A 21,755-nucleotide genomic window follows, 5' to 3' on the forward strand; every position below is an offset into this window, starting at 1 on the left:
TGGTAACCCGCCTCTACCCAACTGCGGTCCTGGCCCACACAGTAAGACAAGAAAAAATAAGTAATCTCCTGGGACTACAAAGAAAAGACAGAGCCAGTACTGGCAGGTGTGTGATTGTCTCACCCATCCAAGCTTTCTACCATCCACCAGGTGGCCAGACACAGAATCAAAACACAGCCAATGTTGACATGTAATGGAAAATGCGACAGAACTCACTCCGGCAGCCAATGGAGCAGACCGACAATATCAAGTGCGGGCGAGGAAGCAGGGCAACTGCAATCCCCACACCCTGCTGCGGTGGGAATGCAAAGTGAGACAGCGCTTCAGCCAACAGCTTCTCCACACTTACCACGCACCTAGCAACCACTCCCAGAAGTGTGTCCAGGAGAAACAGAAACGTTCCCAGAGACTCAAGCAAGAATGGTCCAGGGAGCTTCCTCAGAGCCACTGCTAGGGAAGACCCGATGGGCACGCTGCAGAACATCACACAATAGAACCATCCTTGGCAAGATGAAAAGATGAGCCAGGGGCATGAAAAACAGAGAACTCAAAACCGCCATGTGGGAAAAAAAAAGCTAGGCACAACAGTGTGCACACTCTGTGCAAACATGCATATTTGCACACACGTGCGTGAACACACACAAACATGCCTGCACGTGACAATGACGGCAAAAACCTTGTGTCCCTTAAGATGGCCACACCTCCAGCAAGCCAGTGACACCTGCAGAGGTTCACTTTACAATCGGTGATGCTGGCCCAGGGCCCAGGGGCCATTCCTTGCTTCCTTGTCAGAGTTAGGGTTGTTCTCACACAAAAGAAATCACTGAATAGGAATAGTCACGTTTGTGCCTCTCTTGCTAAGTGATTTCCTATCAAATCACTTGGTTTCTGCCCCTAAGTTTCTCCATCTACAAAAACAAGGTTTAAAAAAAAAAAAAAAAAAACAAACAAACAAAAAACAAAAAACAAAAAAAACCAGAAAATGGAGCTAACAGAATGGCTCCGAGAGGAAGGGAACTTGCCACCAAGCCCGCAACCTAAGCTTGATCCTGGGACCCACATGATGGGAAGAAAGAACTGACTCTCACAAAATGTCCTCCAACCTTCTCTTGAAAGACAATGTGCATGCATGTAGACAGACAGACAGACAGACAGACAGACAGACAGACAGACAGACACACACACACACACACACACACACACACAATCAAAATTGTTTTTAAGCCCTAAAATGAAGCAAGGTGAAAACACTGGCTTCAGGCCCTGGTATACAGCAGGGGCCTTATCATTGCTGCTGCAAAATGATGGCAAGGCAAAACCCAGTGTGGGCAGGGCATGCTGGAATTCTTTTAACCCTGGCAAAGGCAACAGTCAGGGCTTGGCTCGGCAACAGCCTCCAAATCCCCCAGGATCAGGCTAGGGATCTGACTGATGGTGGCTGTGCAGGGCAGGACAAGGGTCTGGTTCCATGGGAACCCTCTCCTCTCATGAGACAGGAAGCATAGAGGCCTGTGAGAAAGGCTCCCCCGTCACCCTAGGATCACTTCAGGCCAGCATCAGTGCTGGAATAGGACATGTGAGGAGAGCTGGGGTGCCCACTGCCACAGTCACTGACTAGAGCACAGCAAGGTCAGTCAGGCAAGAGACTCCCTGATGACAGAGAAGGACAGCCACAGATAGGGCACACAGAGGGAGATGCTGCAGGGTTGGGGCAATCCTGCTGCCTCCCATAGGCCTACCACAGGCCTATGGGACTGGCCCCTTCCACCCAGTGAGCAAAGGGGAGGGCATGCATAGAACAAGCAGGAGGGGGGGTCCCCCGGGCCCGATTAGCAGGGCAGCTGCAGGCAGGCGGCTCAGCTGTCAGACTCCACCATCACAGGCACCATTAATTGCTGTCATTTGAGGGTGGCCCTGGGGGAAGGGGGAAAAAAGGGGAGGGCAGGGAAGAAAGGCAGGAGCCTGGCTAGGGTTCAGTACCCTGAGCTGGGAAGGAGCCAGAGATGGAGGGTACTGACCCCTAGGGAAGGGAGGGGGAGTCCTGTGCTCCTTGGCCCATAATAGCCACAACCAGCCCCACTGTCTAGATCGGGTACACAACCCAGAGTGTGAGCCCACTGACTGCACCCCCAAAATCTATCCACTCAGTCCTGGGTATTTGTCTGCCTGCCTTAACTGTACTCCTGAGTGTCCTAGCCCCTCGAAACCTTCCCAATACCAGCTACCCCAGTATACCTCTCAGCTGAGGCTCAGGTAAACTCCGTCTCCTACTGGAACCTATAATTCTGGTGGCTTGTTCTAGAAAACCCTAGCGCCCCCACTTCCCACTGCAGGTCAGAACAGGGCCGGGCCACCACAGACACCCCCCCCCAAGGTCCTCAGCAATGTAGAGCCAGTGTCAGGACTTCACCTCCCAGCCTTACTGTGAGGTGGGGACAGTGACATGGCACTTACCAAGTGCTCTGAGAATTAAATAAGGTCACCCCACCAAGTATTCAGCAGGAACCTGAGAGTGTGTGCAAGTGGCCAGTTTATCATCCAGACTCCTGTCCCCTCCCTCACCACATCACCCCAAGGCACAGGGGACTCCAAAAGGCCTCATGGCCCCCTGGGGATGAGGCTCAGGACATTCCTAGCCTGTTCCTGCAGCTCCCAGACAGCCTTGTCTTGATGGAGGAGTCGCCTGGGTCCCTGGCTCCCCGCCCTCCCCTCCGTCTGCTTCCCTCCTCCCACAAGCATGATGGATCGCCCCAGTGGAGGAAGCTAAGTGCTTGCAGACAAAAAGCCCTTTTATCGTCCTCGGGTGGGCCACTGGCATGACAGGCAGATAAGTCAGGCTGAGGTGGCTCCCCATTAGGCGAGATGCGGATGGATGGAGAGCAGGGAGGGGGGGAGTGTGGAGCAACCAGGATGCTCCTTCCACTCTCAAAGACCTGATGGACAGCCCCACCCCCACAGACGTATGCCCACCCCTTTCTGCCTCAGATGAAACCACAGCCTCTGGCTGCAGAAGGGGCTCAGTTGGCAGAGTGCTTTGCCTGCCATGCAGTGTTTGAACCTTGGGACCACACAAACCAGGTGTGGTGGCACACACATCTAACTGCAGTGCATAGGCAGTGGAATCAAGAATCAGAAGTTCAAGGGTGCATAGCAAATTCAACGCCAGCCTGAAGGAAGAGAACCACGGGGGAGGGGGTGTGCTCCCTTCCCCCCCCCCCTGACTACTGGGGTGCTTCAAAGTCTCAAGACAATGAGAGGCATCCCAGCCAGACACTCCACAAGTGAGGCAGACCTGCCAACCAGGCAGCCCCACACAGACTGTACCAGGTCGTATGAAACATCTGCCTAGACGCCCTTCTCCAGACACTTCCTTCCCCCCTTCTCAGGCCTCAATCAAGCACCATCTTCTTTATTTTACACATATGGGTGTTTGCCTGCAAGTATGTCTGTGCACCGCATGTGTGACTGGTGTGTGTGGAGGCCAGAAGAGGGAGTCAGATGCCCTGGAACTGGAGTTAGAGATGGTGTACGCTACCACAGGGGTCTGGGATACAAACTTGGCCAGATCCTCTGGAAGAACATCTAGCTCTCTCAACCACTGAGCCATCTCTCCAGCCTCAAATGCTAGAGTCTTGAGACTCAATATGAAACTGTACCTCCTCCCACACACGCACTCTTCTTGTCTGAGCTAACTCTTCACCCAACGGCACCTCACATCAGGCTTGCCATGCGCTGAGGACAGGACCCCCGTCCAGCTTGTCAGCTATCTCCATCAACCACTTCACAACCTACATACAGTACGTGCTTCATGAAGAAGTAACAGTTCAAGAAAACAGGCCTGTCATCTCAGAGGCAGGGGGATCTCAAGCTCAAAGCCTGCCTGGGCTGTGAAGTGAGTTCAAGGCGAACTAGGGCAACTTAGTGAAACCCCGTCTCAAAATAAAACGTGAGAAGAGAGCTGTGGGCATGGCTCTATGGTTAGCATGGGTTAGCTAGGCTCTTGCCTAGCATGGGTGAGGCCTGGGTTCCATCCCCAGTTCCATAGAAGAAAAGAAATAGCAAAATAATCAATCAATGGATAAAGAACAAACTCTCCCAATAGGGGCCAATGGAAAGGGTAGGGGGTTCACAGTCCCAGCTGCTTCCTGCCCTGCCTGGACAACCCAGATATCAACCCAAGAACCATTCGTGCCTCTCCCATGTGCTAGACAGGCTCTGGCTCCGCAACACTCCAGACCAGCTTCCACCAGAAACACTAAGTAGTATGTGCCCCCACACACCCTAGGCAGCAAGTGAAAACAAAAAGATAAACCTACCAGAAACTTCCACCAGGAGGCTGCGTCCTCAAAGACTCAGGAGAGCTGTGGGAGAAAACAGGGGTCTTGTTACTAAACATCACAGCTTCCCATGGACAGGGACTCCCCACAGTGGCCCTTTGAGGGAGGCACCGTAACACACACAACAGAGAAAAAGACTAAGGTTCAGACAACCCAAACCTCACTCCCAGGACCCCTGCTTTATGAGGGGACAGAACTGAGCTTACAACCACAACCGTTTGGTTCCAAGAAGCTCACACCCTGACAGGGGCCATCTTGCAAGACCATCATGGCCATAACCCTGCCCTAGCAACTTCCCCAGGATCCCAAGACAGGCAGGTGCCTACCTACTATCTACCCTCACAAACCTAACCGAGCTATACCTGGTAACACAGGAATGTCACCCCAGATACACAGGACACTGAGGCAGGAAGGTCATGAGTTCAAGGCCCGTGAGCTACAGAATCAGTTCAGGGTTATCTGAGCAACTTAGTGAGATCCTGTCTAAAATAAAATGTAAAAAGAGGGCTGTGGGGAGGGGGTGGCTGTGGGGTTCAAACCCCAGTGCCACCAGGTCAAAACAAATAAAAATCCTTAACCAAGTCAACATATAAAGACAGAGGCAGCAGAGAACCTGGATCTAAAATGCCCAAAAGGGACGATGGCATAGGGCAATACTCTCAGCATGCAGATTAAGTCTGGAGTCACCAGGATTGCCTGCCAGGATGGCTGAAATTAGAGACAACATCAAGTCTTTAACCAAAATGGGAAGCAGCTGGAACTTACAGGCGTTGAGAACGCCAACATGTAGAATCTGTACACAGCCAATCAGGCATTTCCTGTACGATACCGGAGGAGGAGGAGGAGGAGGAGGAGGAGGAGGGAGGAGGAGGAGAGGAGGAGGAGGGAAGAAGAAGAAGAAGAAGAAGAAGAAGAAGAAGAAGAAGAAGAAGAAGAAGAAGAAGAAGAAGAAGAAAAAAGATCCCCACAGAAGCTGGGCCAACCTGTAGGCAACAATAGAAGACACCTGTATAATCAAACTTGGACCTGTACCCACAGGCTTGTGCTCTTTATTTTCGAAACAGACACTATGTAACACAGACTAGCCTAAAGCTCAAGATCCTCCTGCCTCAGCGTCCTGAAACACTACAGTTAAGTTACAACCATGAACAGCCAGTCAACATTCATGATTTTTTTTTGGGGGGGGGGATTCAAGACAGGGTTTCTCTGTGGCTTTGGTGGCTGTCCTGGAACTTGCTCTGGAGACCAGGCTGGCCTCGAACTCACAGAGATCTGCCTGCCTCTGCCTCCCGACTGCTGGGATTAAAGGCGTGCGCCACCAACACTCATGAATTCTTTACTGTGTGGCAAAAGGATGAGCAGGATCAAAGTGCAGTGGGTAGTGTGCCACATAGTCCAACGCCAGTGACAGCTGGGACCCTAGGCATATCTGGCATCCTGACCTCAGTCCTCCCTCAGAAACAAGCTGGCCCCCAACATCACCTCCAAGACCCCTCCCAACGCACCAACATCTCAGCCTCAAGTGGAGTTTGGGAATCCCTGTGCCCAGTCAAAGATAAGAGGCCAATAAAGAAGGGGGACGTGCAGCACACTTAGGCTCTGAAGCAAGCGCCCCAGCTTCCCAGCTGTGCAACCTGGGAGCCAGGCGCTTCCATCTCTGGGCCATCATGTGCATCTCTGCAATGCTAACAGTAGTAGAAACATCAACCTCACAGGCATGCTGGAAGTGAGTACACAAGGAGTCAGGATGTGCACACTGCGTGCTCCTGTGACTGCTGGCTGGCAGTGCCAGGACTCAGGCGGCTGGCGGCCCAGCTCCAGGGCCTGCACTCCCACACTGCCTGCCCTGGCAGGCCCCTTAAACTCCAGGCTTGAAGGGGCAGCTGCAGGCGACTCATGGGGGACCATCCAGTCGCTTCTTTCTCTGCCCTGTGTCCTCTTTAAGCCTTTGTTTGCTGTGATGCCCCGGGGCTTGGCACCGGGTCCTGCCATCTGCAGCAACTCCAGAGACAGGCCCTGTGGGAAGCTGGAACGGGGAGGACGGGCATGGCTCCCGGAAGCTTCAGCAGCCAGCCACCTGCAGCCTGTCTGTAATGGCCTGGACAACGCCAGGTCTTGAAGGCTGGCACCTTCCCTTCCTAGCAGTAGGAAGGCTGGCCCCTACCCTGGGAGGTCAGCTGGGAAATGGGGCCTGTGGCCCCTCCAGGTCCTTGCTGCCTGTGGCCCCTTCAATACAGTGCCTGGAGTGTTTGGTGAGTACAAGATCAGTGCAGGCCAGTTGTGAAGAACAGCACTCCAGGGGAGGTATTCCCCATTTGGGGAGCCCAGCAGAACTGCTGAGAGAGGTGACTGCCACACTTGGAGACAAAGCAAGAGCTAGGGTTCCATGCAAGGCACTGGACAGGGCAGGCATGGCTGCCCAACAGCAGGCAAGGTTCAGCCAGGTCTTGACTGAGGAGGAACAAGGTCCCATTGCTGCTTTGGAGAACAGAGTGGAGGCACTGGGAACACAGGAGGTGAGGTGGTAAGCCAGGGAGTGCCACACAACAGACAACTGGGTGAGTGATCGGGGAGGGCAGTATGGACAGAAGGAGGCCATTCCATATGGACTCCAGAAGGCAGACAAAGGACCAGAGCAGCTCCACCTGCGGTAGGATGCAGAACGGCCTATGGACAGCTCAGGGCGGGGACAAAAAGATAGCCCGATATCACCAGCCCCTCATTTACTTCTGACAGTGACCAAGTTCCAGCTTCTCAGGCTGGAGCCCGGAGCCTAGAGCCCAGAGCTCATTCCCCCAGCTATATCAGAGCCTGGGCCCAGGGCTTCTGGGGCACCAGGATGGGTGTGTGCAGCCCAGACACAGGCTTTATCCTACTTTTTATTGTTAACCTGATACAACCTAGAGTCACCTACACGAAGGAACCTCAAATGAAGAATTGCTTCTAGCAGATGGGCCTATGGCCATGTCTGTGAGACTTCCCTGACTAATGATTGATATCGGTGGGCCCAGCACACTGTGGGTGGCACCATCCCTAGGCAGCTGAGCCTGGACAGTGTAAGAAAGCTAGCTGAGCATGAGCCAAAGTGAAACAGTAAGCAGCATTTCTCATGGGTTTTACTGCAGTTCCTGCCTACATTCCTGCTCTGACTTCCCTCAATGACAGGACTGTGACCTGGAAATTTTATGTAGAAATAATCCTTTTCTTCTCCAAGTTGTCTTTGATGAGCATGCTTTATTTATCACAGCAACAGAAATCAAACAATAACAGGCACATTGCCAGGCAATGGTGGCGCACAGCTTTAATCCTAGCGCTCGGGAAGCAGAGGCAGGCCAATCTCTGAGTTCGAGGCCAGGCTGGTCTCCAGAGTTCCAGGACAGCCAGGGCTATACAGAGAATCTCTGTCTAGAAAACAAACAAACAGGGCTGGAGAGATGGCTCAGAGGTTAAGAGCACTGACTACTCTTCCAGAGGTCCTGAGTTCAATTCCCAGCAACCACGTGGTGGCTCACAACCATCCATTATGAGATCTGGTGCCCTCTTCTGGTGTGCAGATATACATGGAAGCAGAATGTTGTATACATAATAAATAAATAAAATCTTTAAAAGAAAAAAGATCCGATGCCCTCTTCTGTCCGGCAGGCATACTTGCAGACAGAACACTGTATACATAATAAATAAATAAATATTTAAAAAAAAGAAAGAAAGAAAACATGTGCAATACTCCTAGCAGGTAGCCTCACCTCAGGTCACAGGGAGCACTGTCCTGTGGCAGGGAAGCAGGGAACACACCCTGGGTTTCCGGCTGCTCACCAGCACACTCAGCCAGTCTCTAGCACTCTCCCTCACTCATCTCTCTCTCACTCATCCCCTCCACTGTCTGTAATGCCACACCCACAGTTGGCCACTCCTGCCCCTCTTGCCAAGCACTCTGCTCACGAGCACAAGGCACACATGCACACACCTCTCCCTGTGCACACTTGGCAAGCTGTCTTTTCACATCCATAACTGCACACCGATCAGTCCTCTCACCCAGTACTTCCCACCAGGTGCCCCCCCCAACAACCCTTCCTTAGCACACACTTGAGTGTGGGGTGCCCCTCCTTCCTGACTCCAGCAGCTGGAGGAAGTTCCAAGGGCTCCTCCTGCCCCCTGAGGCTTAGAAGTCAGTTCCCAGCAAGGCAACTGGGGGAGGGGCAACTTTCCAAGGCACCTCTCTCCCAGGCCCCAGGCAGAGCTGGTCTCAAAGCAAAGCCCATTAGCTACATAGCCAACTCTGGCCCACACCCCATCCCTGCCTTCCTAGGAACAGGACAGGCACCAATTCCTCCTCTGACTGTCCCCTGTCCAGCTCAGAAACAAAGCCACAAGAGAGGATAGGAAGCTGAGCCCTCTACTCCAAGCCAGGTAGAAATGTGACCATAAACAAGAAAGAGGACAGACAGAACAGACCTGCCCACACCCTCACACTCCACAGGGACACCAGGAAAGGCAGCTCCAGGGACACTCAATGAACCTGCAATGGATTGGGGAAGGGGGTGCAGAAGTGAAGCCGCAGAGGCACTCAAGGTCAAGGACCAGCTTGGTGGCTGTGGAGGAGACAGGGCAAAGCCAGGGTCAGGAACTTCTTGGAGCCTGAGAAAGACAAGGCTGCAAGAAGGGACAAGGGGCACTGACCTGCTCTAACCTTCAGGGGTTACAGATACGGGGTGACAGGGCCAGCCTGTACACCCAGGGCAGACTCTGAACTTGAAGCAGTGCCGCTCCCCAGACACTATCTAACTCCCTCCCTGAGAAGAGCTCTACAGTCTAGATCTAAGTGCTGCTGCAGGGACCCAGGAGCAAGGCCCAGCTCTGCTCCTCCAGGCTCCAGCCATGCCAGGCCTATGCCACCCAGTTCCTGTGTCCCTGGATAGATGACAGAAACTGTCCACTGGGAATGATCCCAGGAGGCACTTGGCACAAATCCCCATTACCTCCCAGGGGCTTTCTGGCCAACAGTGATACCCCCTCCATAGAACAGATGACCTCAGGCCCCAGGCAAGAGGACAAGTGTGGATGGGCAGGGACCCTGAAGTCCAATCGTAAGCAAGGCCCAGACCTTGCCCTGCACCAGTCCACACTCCAACCAGACCAGCGCTGCTCTGGTGCATGGAGCAAGGCACTCAACACCCAGTTCCCACTCAGGACCCTCAGCCTCCTTCCATTCAGTCCCCCAGCAGGTGCCTGGAGAAGAGACATCTCTCACCAGAAGCCCATCTTCCTCTAGGTGACCACCCCACCCCCACCCCAAGCTCTATAGCCAAGAGGCCCAGTTGCAGGAACACCAAGAGAAGCAATGTCCCTTAGACACAGATCTGGCCCAACCCTCAACATGCATGTAATGCACACACCCCAGCCCACCCCACCCCACCTCTGTGCCAATCCTATAAAATGCAGTTTGAGGACTTGAAACAACACAGCCCAGCTACCCAAAGCTGGGGTAGCCAGAGCCCCAAGGCTCTGTGGGACCTCGGGGATCCCCCACTCTCCCACGATAGCCCAGATGGGTACATCTTTCCACACCAGGTAAACAGGAAGCCTACCCTGTCCCCAAAGGGCCTGTGTCACTGTGGGAGCCAGCAGCTGAGACAGCCAAGCAAAGGAGCCCGCTCCACCACCCTTCCATTTAGAAGCCACAGGGATATTTTATTTTCCTTCTCAAGTGACAGCTGAGACGCCCGCCCTCGGCGGCTCTCCTTGAAGCTGCAGAGAAGCAATCACAGAGAGGCCACCAAGGTCTCAGCTCCAGCAGCTTGGCTGCCACGGCCACGGCAGGAGGTGGATGGCAGCAGCCTCACCCCTGTAGCCCTCCCACGAGCAGGGCAGGGGCTGTAAAACCAAGGCCAAGAGGATCAGCAGCATGGGGGAGGTATGGGATGGGGGGGGCGCCACATGATGGGGCCTGGGTGACAGAGTGAGGGGGCACATGCTGCACCGAAGGAGATCACAAGGTCAGGAGAGAAATGAAAAGCAGTCCCCACTGTCACAAGAACCCATGGCCTCCAGGTGCATCTGCCTGGGTTCCCAAGACATCAGGACTCTTCAGTTTGGGTATAATTAATGACAAGGGGGAACTCGAGCCACAGGAACCATAACCACAGCCACCGTGTGGGTTTCATACCAACCCTGTGAAGGGTGTGCCAACTATCTTGACCCCATCTCATGAATAGAGAAAACCTCCATCCCCAGGACCACAGAGTCAGGGAGAGTGGGGGGGGGGGAGATTCCTCGATCCTCAGGATTTGGGGTCTGGCCCTCTACCCAAGTTACCAGCCCTCCACCTACACCCATGGCCCAGGTATGGGCTTCTCAAAGCAGCCATCTAGCATCTCATTGGGGGTGGGGGATCTACAAAAGGCAGAACCAGAGGGAGCAATTAGAGGCGGAGGCCGGGAAGAAGCCGCATCGACCGCTTTCCCATGGAAGGGGCCTCTCTGTGGTCAGAGGCAGTCTGGCTCACAGCCAAGCATAGGCCAGGCCAGGACAAACCCAGCCGGGAGCCCACAGAGGCCCAGGCAACCCGAGACGCCATCTGCTATCCACCTGTCCATCAGCAGTCACCCACATGGGCCCTGGGCCCTTGCAAAGCTTCACTCCCAACAAGTCCCACTCTTATTTTATTATTAATTTTGGTTTTTGAGCAACTAGGAGTGGAGCCCAGGCCCTCATGCATGTCAGGCAAGCACCCCATCACTAAGCAACTATATCCCCCAGCTCACCTCCCTGCTTTCCAGATGGGGGTGGGGAAAGGCAAGAAGGGTGGGGCGGGTCAAGGCCCCACAGAGGGGACTTCACCTCCCCAGCTGTCTCCATGTATCCCTGACCTGGGGAACAAGTAGGGCAAAGATCAGGGGAAGGCAGGCATGGGGGTGCTGCCCTTGGGGCCCATCTGCAGAAAGGGCATAGCAGGGCTGCCTCACAGGCCTCCTACGGAGTTACCAGGTTCGGCCTAGGGCTGGGCTGGTAAATCCCCACCAATCCCCACCAAGCTTGCTCTAGGAGGCTCAACCCAGAGACTGGGGAAAACAGGCATGCTGCAGAGGGTCTCAGTTTCAACCCAGGAGCAGGGCTAGGCCACTAGAGGCTACACGTGCTGGGCCAGGGACTAACGTGACATCAGGGCCATGATCGATCGCCAGAATGCAATTAATTGCCTGGGTCAAGAGGCGGATTAAAGAGATCTGTCACTCAGAGCTCAGGGGACAGTCAAGAGTCCTGCAACCCAGGATGGAAAAGGGCAGCTGGCACTGAAGGTGTCACCGGGGAGAGGCAGACCCTTGCTCCTCACACACAGTCCCCTGCATGAGCTGACACTGCCTGCCATGTTTGCCCACCTCACCCACGGTGCCCAGTGAAGATCCAAGAGGGAAGTCCCTCCATCTCCCTGAACACTGCACTGAGGCAAACAGTGAGGTCAGCCCTCTGCCTAGCCACACCACACTCTGCCCTGTGCTTGCTGCCAGCCTGGGCTGAGCTACGTACCCTGAGTCACGTCAATGTGTCCAGCCTGCAAAATGGAGTGACACCTCATCACCCCTTCACCCTCCTCACACCAGTTTTGCAGCTTTGCACTCTGAGATGTGGGTCCCGACCTCCCTCTTGGGCCCATCATATAACTGGAGGAACTGAGGCTCAAGGAGGTAGGGTGGAGGGTATCTTCAGACACTATTCCTAAAGACCTGTTGAGCCAAGCTTAGCATGTGCTTAGAAGCCAAGGGCACATGGGAAAAGGGGAAGAGAGGACCCAGCACTATACTCCAGGGGTGAGCAGTACTGACTGACAGCCTGTTCTAGCTAGATGTTTCTGTTTTGGGACATGAGCCCATGACTCTTCCAGCCCCACTGGGGTGACAAGGCTGTGTATGCTGTGACCAAGTCCCAGGGACTCCAGATCACAGACATACACAAGCAAGTGAGTCTGCCATCACTCAGGGCAGCACTCAGGGACATCCAACAGCCCGTCCCTAACCAGCATCGATGCCCTGGAGCACAACCCCTAATCTTAGCATAGGGCGAGTTCCAAATTCAAATTCTTCCACTACCACTTTCTGGCTGGCTCAACATTCCGTCTCTCATCTTAGGAGTGTCGCTTGTGGGAGCCTGCAAAGTGCTGAGCCAAGGAGATTGACAAAGAAAAACTAAGGCTGCTTAATAAAGAAATATTAGGGTCAGGGAGAAAGCTTGGCAGTAAAGACACTTGCCACCAAAACTGACAATTAGAGTTCAACCCTGGGACCCACATGGCTTTAGAAGTTTCCTCTGACCTCCACACATGTGCCATGGCAGGTCTGTCTGTGTGTGTTTGCCATCACCAATACACAAACACACAATAGATAAATAAATGTAGTGCTAATATCTGTGGAGGTCATACAGTGTTGGATCCTCTTTAACTGGAGTTTAAAGTGGTTGTAAGCCACTATGTGAGTGCTGGGAATCGAACCTGAGTCCTCTGCAAGAACAAGTGCTCTGAACCATGGAGCCATCTCTCCAGCCCCCGTAATAATGCCAAATTAAAACTAAAAATAAATAAATAAATCTTCATTAGTTTTCACATGTATTTATTCAGATAAAATTTATGTAACAGAATCATTACCAAGTGAATAAAACAATGTTTGATATACCCAATGCTGGACAACCATTACCTAGTTCCAGAACAGTCTGCCACTCTGAAAGTGACCCTCCCCACTGCTCCCCCATTCTCCCTAGATTTGTCCTTTCTGGATGATTCAAGGGCTCACACCCCTGGAGCTTTCACATACTCCTTCTTTTCCGTGTCATTCCATGCCTTGTTCCCGGGACATCATGCTTCATTCCAGTTTGTAGTGGAGAAATATTCAACTGTGTGGACAGGTCATCGTTTTGTTTTTAAAGGTTTACTTGTATTTATTTCATGTGCATGAGTGCCTACAAGTATGTATATGTACCACATGCATGCAGTGCCCATGGAGGTCAGAAGAGGGTGTAACTCCCTGGAACTGGAGTTACAGATCGCTGTAAGCTGCCATGTGGGTGCTCGGACCCAAACCTGATTCCTGCGGAAGTGAAGTGCAGCCAACGCTCAACTGCTTTCCATCTATCTTTCCAGCCACATAATTAATTTTTAAATGAGAAAAAGAAATACACTTTAAGTAATGGCAGGGCAGGGGAGATGACTCAGTGGGTAAAGTGTTGACTTCCCAAGTGTGGGGACCTGATTTTGGATCTCCAACCAGGTGTTGTACTTGTAGCCCCAGGGATGACAATGTGGGGGGCTGAAACAAGTGAACCTGGGATTCCCTGGCCGGTCAGCCTGGCCTACCTGGTACATTCCAGGTCCCAGAGATACACGGTTTAAACAGAATGCAAAAGGAACCTGAGCAATGACGCTGAAGTTGTCCTCTGACCTACACACACACACACACACACACACACACACACACACACACACACACGTGCATACTCCACACATAAACAGTGCAACAAAGTGTACTTAAAATTCATATACAGGGTTGTGGGAAGATGCGGGGGAGGAACTGTGGTTGGTATGTAAAATGAATAAGAAGTTTTTAAATAAATAAAATAAAAATTCTATGCACACAGAAACGTAAGAGAATTGTAAGCTGGACAAATATATCTTTTCCTAAGAACTAATTTGAAAATTCTAAACCAAGTCTGTCAGGAGTTGGTGGCGCACGCCTTTAATCCCAGTACTTGGGAGGCAGAGGCAGGCGGATCTCTGTGAGTTCAAGACCAGCCTGATCTACAGAGAGTTCCAGAATAGCCTCCCAAGCTACAGAGAAACCCTGTCTTGAAAAACAAAAAAATTATAAGCCAAGCCTAATGCCTATAATGGTGTGGAATCTTGTCAGCGGAAGGAGCCAGCCAACGGGGTGGACGGGTCTGTGGGAGTCACTGGCCCCACCCTGTTCTAACTCCCCATCCCCCAGGACTACTTGGGGCCTTCTGAAAATGCCATGAGCTGAGACCTGACGGGCACAAAGTAGACACCATGCCTATCTCTAGAGAAAGGCTTCAGGGTAGGTGGAACAGCTTGTGGGAAGGAAGACCCACAGGTGAGAAAGTCTGGCAAGAGATGGGGAAGCCACCAATGAGGCAGCATGGAGTCCCTCACTATCTCTCAGGTAGGACTGTTGCAAACCAAGGTCCCAGGGCTGGACTCCAGTTTAGGGCCTGGCCTTGGCAGTGACTGAAATGAAAAAAGAACCTCCATCTACACGTGCTCAACCTACAGTGGTGGCCACCATTCCTGTCACCCGAGAGCCATGAACGGTGGTCTCCATGTCGATGCCCCCACCCTAGACATTTTAGAAACTGCTAGGGATGCTGGTGGCTTTGCCCATGGAAGTCCCACACCACCCAAGTCCCCTCCCCACACAAGCTTTGAATAATCTGGCCATTAAAGCTATCCTGCCTAGCAGGCACAGAAGGCACAGGCTCTTTAGGACTGAAGCACAATGCTTCCCTTCCCTGTGTCCAGAAGCTTCCACAATCGGCTCTGTCAAAGGCTGCTGGACACACTGGGCAATTCCACAAATCTCTCTGGGCCTCAGGATTTTCTTCAAACACATGGGCACATGGAACTGAATATGTAAATAGATACAACATGGGCTTCCTCAGCTAGGCACAGGCCTCAAGGCTGCCTGCCCCCACAATCTTGGTCATAGTGGCAAGTCCCAGATGCTGGAAAGGAATACCAACAGGGAAGCTCCAGGCCCCTAGCAGGGCAAGCAGAGGGTGGAGGATAAAAGCCTATGCTTCCTCCACAGGCCAGGTGGCTCATGGCCTACCCAGCTTTTATCTCAAAGGAGATAAGCTGTCTGCTCCATTTTACATTCACAATCAAGTGAACCCACTTAATGCCCGTAGGGATCTGTGCTGAGCAGCTCCCAGGGCCTGCGGAGAAGGGCTACTGATGTCTGAAGTTAGAGAGGCCACACACCATGGGCTCCATATCCTGGGCAAGGCCACTCATGGAATCCTAAGCAGCAGAGCCCTTCTCTAGATACTGGGGGGGGGGGGGGGGGGCGGCAGGCTGACTGCTCCTCATTGGACCATCTGCCCCTCTCAGAATAACCCATGCCCCCCACACTGAAATGCCAAAACAAAGGAGCAGGAGCAGGAGCAGGGCATCTGCAGTGAAAGCATTTTGGAGTCAGAACCTACAAACAGACCTGGGCACCAGCACACTCAGCAGGGAGCAGCTTCTCTGCCTTAGAAGACACAAAGAGCCGTGGGAGGAGCGTGCCCCAAGGACACTGGGCAAACTCTGTAGGCATTTCGGGCTGTCCCAAAGGGGAGCACTAATGAGCAGAACAAAATACTACATATGATAGACCTGCAATGCCCACCCTAGGAATGTGAGCAGAGGCTAGCCTGAGCTAACCTTGGCTACATGAGACACTGTCTGAAAACACTAGGGAGAAGGAGGTGAGACAGAGATCCCCCTTCTCCCACACACCAGGAGTTCCCTATAGAGGCTGAGCTACGCTCAGGCTCTCTAACTTCCCCACTTACAGGAAAACATGGCTGCCAAGGCTCAAGTCCTGCCTGGCAAAGGCGTGCCTTGGCAGAGTGGCCTCCTCGGCACAGTGGCAGGCACCTTCAGGGAAGGTGCCACACCTATTTCCCTTTGTTCCCCAGTGGATGTATGCAGGAGGGTTCAGCGGCCTCTTCCCACCATGATCCACCAATCACGAGGCATACCCTCCATGACAAGCACTACTCAGAAGATGACATCAACCCACAAGACACAGGTCTTGACACAGGTCTAATGATGTCCCCAGGACAATTACTACAGCCAGTGGCTTGATTCTAAAGTCCTTCTAGTTCAACAAACAAGCCAAGAAAAGAAGGGTAGTGCTGTCTCATCCCAGTTTTACATACAGGGAAACTGAGGCAGCATGATTTAACCATGCTGAGGCTATGTGAATGCTGGTAAGAGGAGATGCTGAGATGCCCATAGTGCCCTTGGAGTCTAAGGCCAATCTTCCTGAGCATGGGAAACCCTAGGTGGGGTGCTACATAAAGCTGCCACTATTCACCCACTGCTGACCTACACACTGGCAGGGCCACATGGCTCGCTGTGACAGCAGGCTACAGCATGCCTCATGCAGAATGACGAGACCCAAGAACTCTGCCAGGAGGACACAATGGAGCCCAGGCCAGCAGGGAAATACACCAGCCTGAAGAAGCAGAAAGATGTGGGTGGGAAAAGCCGACAACCAACTCAGGCAGCTTTCAGCGGGTCTCCTGTGAGGGAGCCTGGCGGCAGACAGTGAGTGTCCTGCAATCTTTATTTAACCAGCGCAGCTCTTTCTTTTTGCCTCCTAGCTGGTAGACACAACCCACTTCTGCCCTGCAGCCTCTGCACCCAGCCCCACGAGGGCACCCCCAGTTAGCCAAGCCTCCAGAGCTTGCCTGGGGGTGGGGGGGACACTTGCATCGAAGGATCTCATTTCATTTAATTGCTGCTCCAGTTTCTGGCGACGGGCCCAGAGGCCTTGGGACAGGAGCCGGGCAATTTCCGCCTTTCTCTGCAGCTGGGGAATTGGCCTCTGGGCACTGCCTGAAGCAGAGAACCCAGGGCACCTGCCCCTTGGAGACAAGGCCATGGCTGGGGGAGCACATCCTGGAGAACCAACTGTAGTCTGTCATGAAATAAGCTAAAGACATACTGTTCCCTGGCCATTCATTGGGGCTGGGTACACACTTGCTTTGAGGGAATAAAATACAAAGAGAGAAGAGAACATGGGACCACAGACCACCCCACTGCCTCCCTTGCAAGATGTAGTTCTCTCCTGTTGCTCCTCATCCTGCTCCCCAGATCCCAGGACATAATGACCACCAATGTCCTGGGTCAGGGACAGCCATCATCCCCAGCCCTAAGCAAGCACTGGCTCAGAGTGAGCTTCCTCTTTGGTTATAACAAGTGATGTGACCAGGGACAGATAAATCCATTTCCACTCTGGGAGTGGGAACCACAACATCAGAGCAAGGGTAAGACACTGTGTGGGTGGGACTGGACCACCCATAGCCAGGGACACAGCATTGCTCCCCACCTTCTTCAGCCCCCCTTTGTCATGAAGACCCTGGTGCACACATCAGCAAGATCACCCCACCCACCCCCGGCTCTAGCTGACTCAAACCCAGGTCTCACCTGCAGCCTCCACTTTCCTTTGCCATTCATCAAAACACAGCGTCCAACCCTCCGCATCATTTGGGGACTTACTCTGCTAAAGAGGCTCCAAAATAAGCACCTCAGAGCCTCAAGAGAACACCCAAGGCCGCATCCCCACGAACCCTGAACTCTTCATCTGATTTGGGGATCCAAGTAACTCAGCCTCTCTGTCCATTCCCACGGGGCACAGTGGGCATGCCCAGATCTGCCACCAGTCTGACGTAGATCCATCCCCAGGAACACAATCTAGCCTTTTATGAAAATGTGACTCAGGAAGAGCCCATCACTGGAGACCTCACTCTAAGCTGACAAGAAATAACTATCAGCCAGTGTTCCTGAGTAACTGTTTTGGAGGTTTGGGTTTTGTTTTTTGATCAGTCATTGAGACCCACCAGGGCACAGGAAATTGTGTCCTCCCCACCCCTCTGCACAGCTGAAGCCACAAGAACAATACTGGCACCAACCGAGCCCTCCAGGCATCACCAGGCCAGGTGATGGGGGCAGGGCACAGGCTTCCAGAAGGCCAAGTGGCTGGCAGGGATGAGGACTGGAGAGGCTTTTAGCCAACGTGGGGTCTCACGGCCACCCAAAGATGTTCAGACAATCCTGGCCCTTGGACCACGAGGGAACCAGGTCCCCTATGGCAGTACTGAAGGGACAAAGGACAGCGCTGGCCTGTGACAGGCACAGAATGAACACTGAAGGCTGACTCAGGACCCCATGAAACAGTCTCTTGCTTCAAAGCCCTTTCTGTCACTTTCTGGCCAGAAAACCAGGGAAGCACTGTCCATGGGTCAGAGAGGGTATGCAAGTAGTAGATGCAACACAGCAAAGAAGATGGCCTCTGGTGCCAAGGCCCCTCCCACAGCGCCTTGTCAGCTTCCCCTTCCCCAGATCAACAATGTCCCCACCCATGCCAGCTCCTCTCTCCTGGCCATACACATCTCAATGTCTCCCAAACACCCAGGAGCACTCTTTCCAGCACCCAGGGGTACAGATGCCCAGCCAAGGGAATCAAAGCACAGAGAAGGCAGCATAAACCTGAAGGTCACACAGCACACCTGCAGTGCGGTCCCTGCCTTGGTGTTCCCATAGAGCTGTGACAAGGACAGGAACAAAAAACCCAGGTGCCAAGGGACAGAGTGGGGGACACACTGGGGGACTGAAGCTTCCTGTCAGTTCTATGGCTGCTATTTATAACTGACAAGGAGAAGCCAAGAGAAAAGGGTCAGCCTCCCACACTGCAGAGCCAGCCAAAGCCCTGGAGACTTGGAGGGTGACCCTGAGAGAAAAAACTGCAGACCAGAGGTACATGAGGCCAGGGACTGTTCCTAGCCAGTCAGAGGGAAGGACTCCAAGGACAAGACTAGGTCCTGCCCAGGCCACCTGCCACCTAGGAAGGGGCACAATGATAATACTACTGGGTACCACAGTTTCCCTATCTGAAAAATGAGGAACTGGGCACCCTAGTGCCTGAGGCTTACAAGAGCCAGTCCAGGACAGGCACTGTAGGGTTCTGATATTCCCAACCAGCTCTGACACGAGAGCAAAGTGAGGCCTCTAGCATACAATACCCACAGATGTCACACCAGTATGCACACCTGTACCCAAGAGCCAGGCAGGCGCAGGCCAAGGACAAATTCCACCTACACACATGCCATGCTGTTAAAGGCAGTCAGCCACCAGGTGGTGGGGGCGCACCCCTGTAATCCCAGCACTTGGGAGGCAGAGACAGGTGGGTCTCTAAGTTCGAGGCCAGTCAGGTCTACAGAGTTCTAGGACAGCCGAGGCTACAGAGAAACTCTCTTGAACCCCCCCCCAAAAGGCAGTCACCCATTTTACAGATTCAGATACTGAGGCCCGTCAGCACCTAGGCCTGCTCCACACTCACCTATAGTAGTCACAGTCTTGGAGAAAGCGTGTGCAGGACCCCAGCACTGAAATCCAGACAAAGGCATCAGACATGAGGACAGACAGGAGCCTCAGACCCCTGGCAGTCCTGGGGGAGGTGTCCTGCACCCACCATGTAGTCTCACCATTCTAGAACTTGGTTTGTAACTGGGATGACAGACAGCAGCAAGAGACAGCCAAAGACATGCATTAGAGGACAGCAGAAAGAACTAAAGCAGGGGGGCTCAGCCAGGCAAGGGTGTAATGTGCTGACAAATCAGGAAAGAGCCCTCAGGACAGACAATGCAGGAGCAAAGCTGATGATAATCCAGAGGGGAGCACCTCAGGGGGAACACCTCAGGCAGAGAACGTGCAAAGGCCCTGGGGTGGAGGCATACATTAGGAGAAACAGCTGAGGCCAATGTGGCAAGCACAGAGGGAGCAAGGGGCAGAGGCGGTGAGCAGCTGTGCAGGCCTTACCAGCCATTGTGAAGTCTAGCTCTGCTACTGAGCCAGCTGGGTCAATCTGACATGGTTTTGTTTACATGTGGGTGGGTGTGTACACTTGCTTGGGGAAGTCAGAGGACACCTCAAGTACCAGTGCTCAGATCCTATCTACCTTGTTTTCTGAGACAGGGTCTCACACTGTGGCACAGGGTTTTCCAATTACACCAAGTTGGCTAGCTAGCAAATCCCAGGGATCCTGTCTCCACCTCCCAAGCACCGGGATTACAGTAGCGGTTATCAACCTTCCTAATGCTGAGACCCTTTAATACAGTTCTTCAACCTTAATGTATGGTGGTGGGGACCCCCAACCATAAAATGATTTTCATTGCTAGTTCATTGTTGCTGGTGTTTTTTTGCCCACCAGGTCCCACAGCAACCTTGCCCCAAATAAGCACACAGAGACAGATATTAATTATAAAACTGTTGGCCGATGGCTAGGGCTTCTTATTGGCTAGCTCTGTCTTAATTATTAACCCATTTCTATAAATCTTTCTTTGTTGTTGTTGGGTTTGTTTTGTTTTGTTTTGAGGCCAGGTTTCTCTGTGGCTTTGGAGGCTGTCCTGGAACTAGCTCTTGTAGTCCAGGCTGGTCTCGAACTCACAGAGATCTGCCTGCCTCTGCCTCCCAAGTGCTGGGATTAAAGGTGTGTGCCATCACCGCCTAACAAATCTATATACTTCTTCATGGCCTTATCTTACCGGAGAACACCTGGCACATCCTATCCTCCTAGTCTCTACATGGTGTCTCTCTCTGACCCTCTCTCTCCCTCCTCTAGTAGTCCCGCCTATACTTCCTGTCTGGCCAATCAGTGTTTTATTCATCAACCAATAAAAAAAAAAAAAAAAACATATATATACAGAAAGACATCCCCAACAGTTGACAACTGTAATTTTGCTACTGTTATGAATCATAATGTATGCAGGATATCAGATATGCAATCCCTGTGAAAGGATGGTGCAATACTCCTCCCTCAATGGGGCTGCGACCCACAATCTGAGAAACACATGATTAGAGGCTGCCATGTCTGTGCCAACTTCACACAGGGTCTGGGGGCTGAGCCTTGTTTACAGAGCAAGCACCGTACTAACAAAGCCACCTCCCCAGCCTGAGTTACTGTTCTATCTTTTTGTGTGTGCTCTTGTATGGGGGACATGGGCCACACACAGCATGCATGTAGAAGCCTAATAAGCTAATAAGTCAGTTCTCTTCTTCCACATTTGCATGGGTTCCAGGGACCAAACTCAGGTCACCAGGCTTGTTAAGGCAAGCACCTCTGCCTTCGGAGCCACCTCACCAGCCATGTTGGTTTTTGTCACCATGCAGCTCAGACTGGCCTTGAATTTGTCATCCTTCTGCCTCAGCTTTCCAGTGCAGATTTCCAGCATGTACCACCACACCCAGCTTGACTGGGGTTGTAAAGGCACCTTATGGTGCAGATGGCTGGGCAGACTGCTGAGAAGCAATCTACTTCCCAGAGTGACTATGGAGAAGAACAGCCCCCAGGTACTTACAATTCTCTGTCGGGAAAAGGGCTGGGCCTTCTGGGAATCCCATGAAAACTCATCTTTAACCTCCTATGTTCCCAGTAGCTTGCAGTCTTCAGCAGTCCTGCCTCTGCCTGTGTCCCATCTTCTGTCCACATGTCTTCATGTCAGCCCCTCTGATGAGGACACCCTGTTGCATTCAGAGGACACCCCACTGCAGTGTGACTTCACCCTAAATACTGATGTCCACAGTGACTCTTGCCACTGAAGGTCACATCCTAGGCTTTTTCCTCCAAAGGAGAACTTGAGTAGGAGAGA

General features: G+C 52.7%; 1 protein-coding gene across 19 annotated transcripts in view; it reads right to left on the bottom strand.

Annotated features, from left to right (window-relative positions):
* Positions 1 to 21,755, bottom strand: part of Ncor2 (nuclear receptor corepressor 2) — a 160,456-nt gene that overhangs the window by 128,668 nt on the left and 10,033 nt on the right. For 16 of the 19 annotated variants that reach the window (XM_027413884.2, XM_035443339.1, XM_035443337.1 and 13 more), the window contains exons 3-4: positions 21,465 to 21,627; positions 4,317 to 4,361 (exon numbers count right to left, since the gene is read on the bottom strand). The exons of 1 other annotated variant lie outside the window; for it this stretch is intronic. The gene's annotated coding sequence lies outside the window, so the exon portion shown is untranslated. The remainder of the gene's footprint in view (positions 1 to 4,316; positions 4,362 to 21,464; positions 21,628 to 21,755) is intronic. 2 more of the 19 variants (XM_035443333.1, XM_035443334.1) reach the window with 1 other exon arrangement.

The sequence above is a fragment of the Cricetulus griseus genome, chromosome 4 (assembly GCF_003668045.3).
Source record: "Cricetulus griseus strain 17A/GY chromosome 4, alternate assembly CriGri-PICRH-1.0, whole genome shotgun sequence".
Classification (NCBI taxonomy): domain Eukaryota; kingdom Metazoa; phylum Chordata; class Mammalia; order Rodentia; family Cricetidae; genus Cricetulus; species Cricetulus griseus.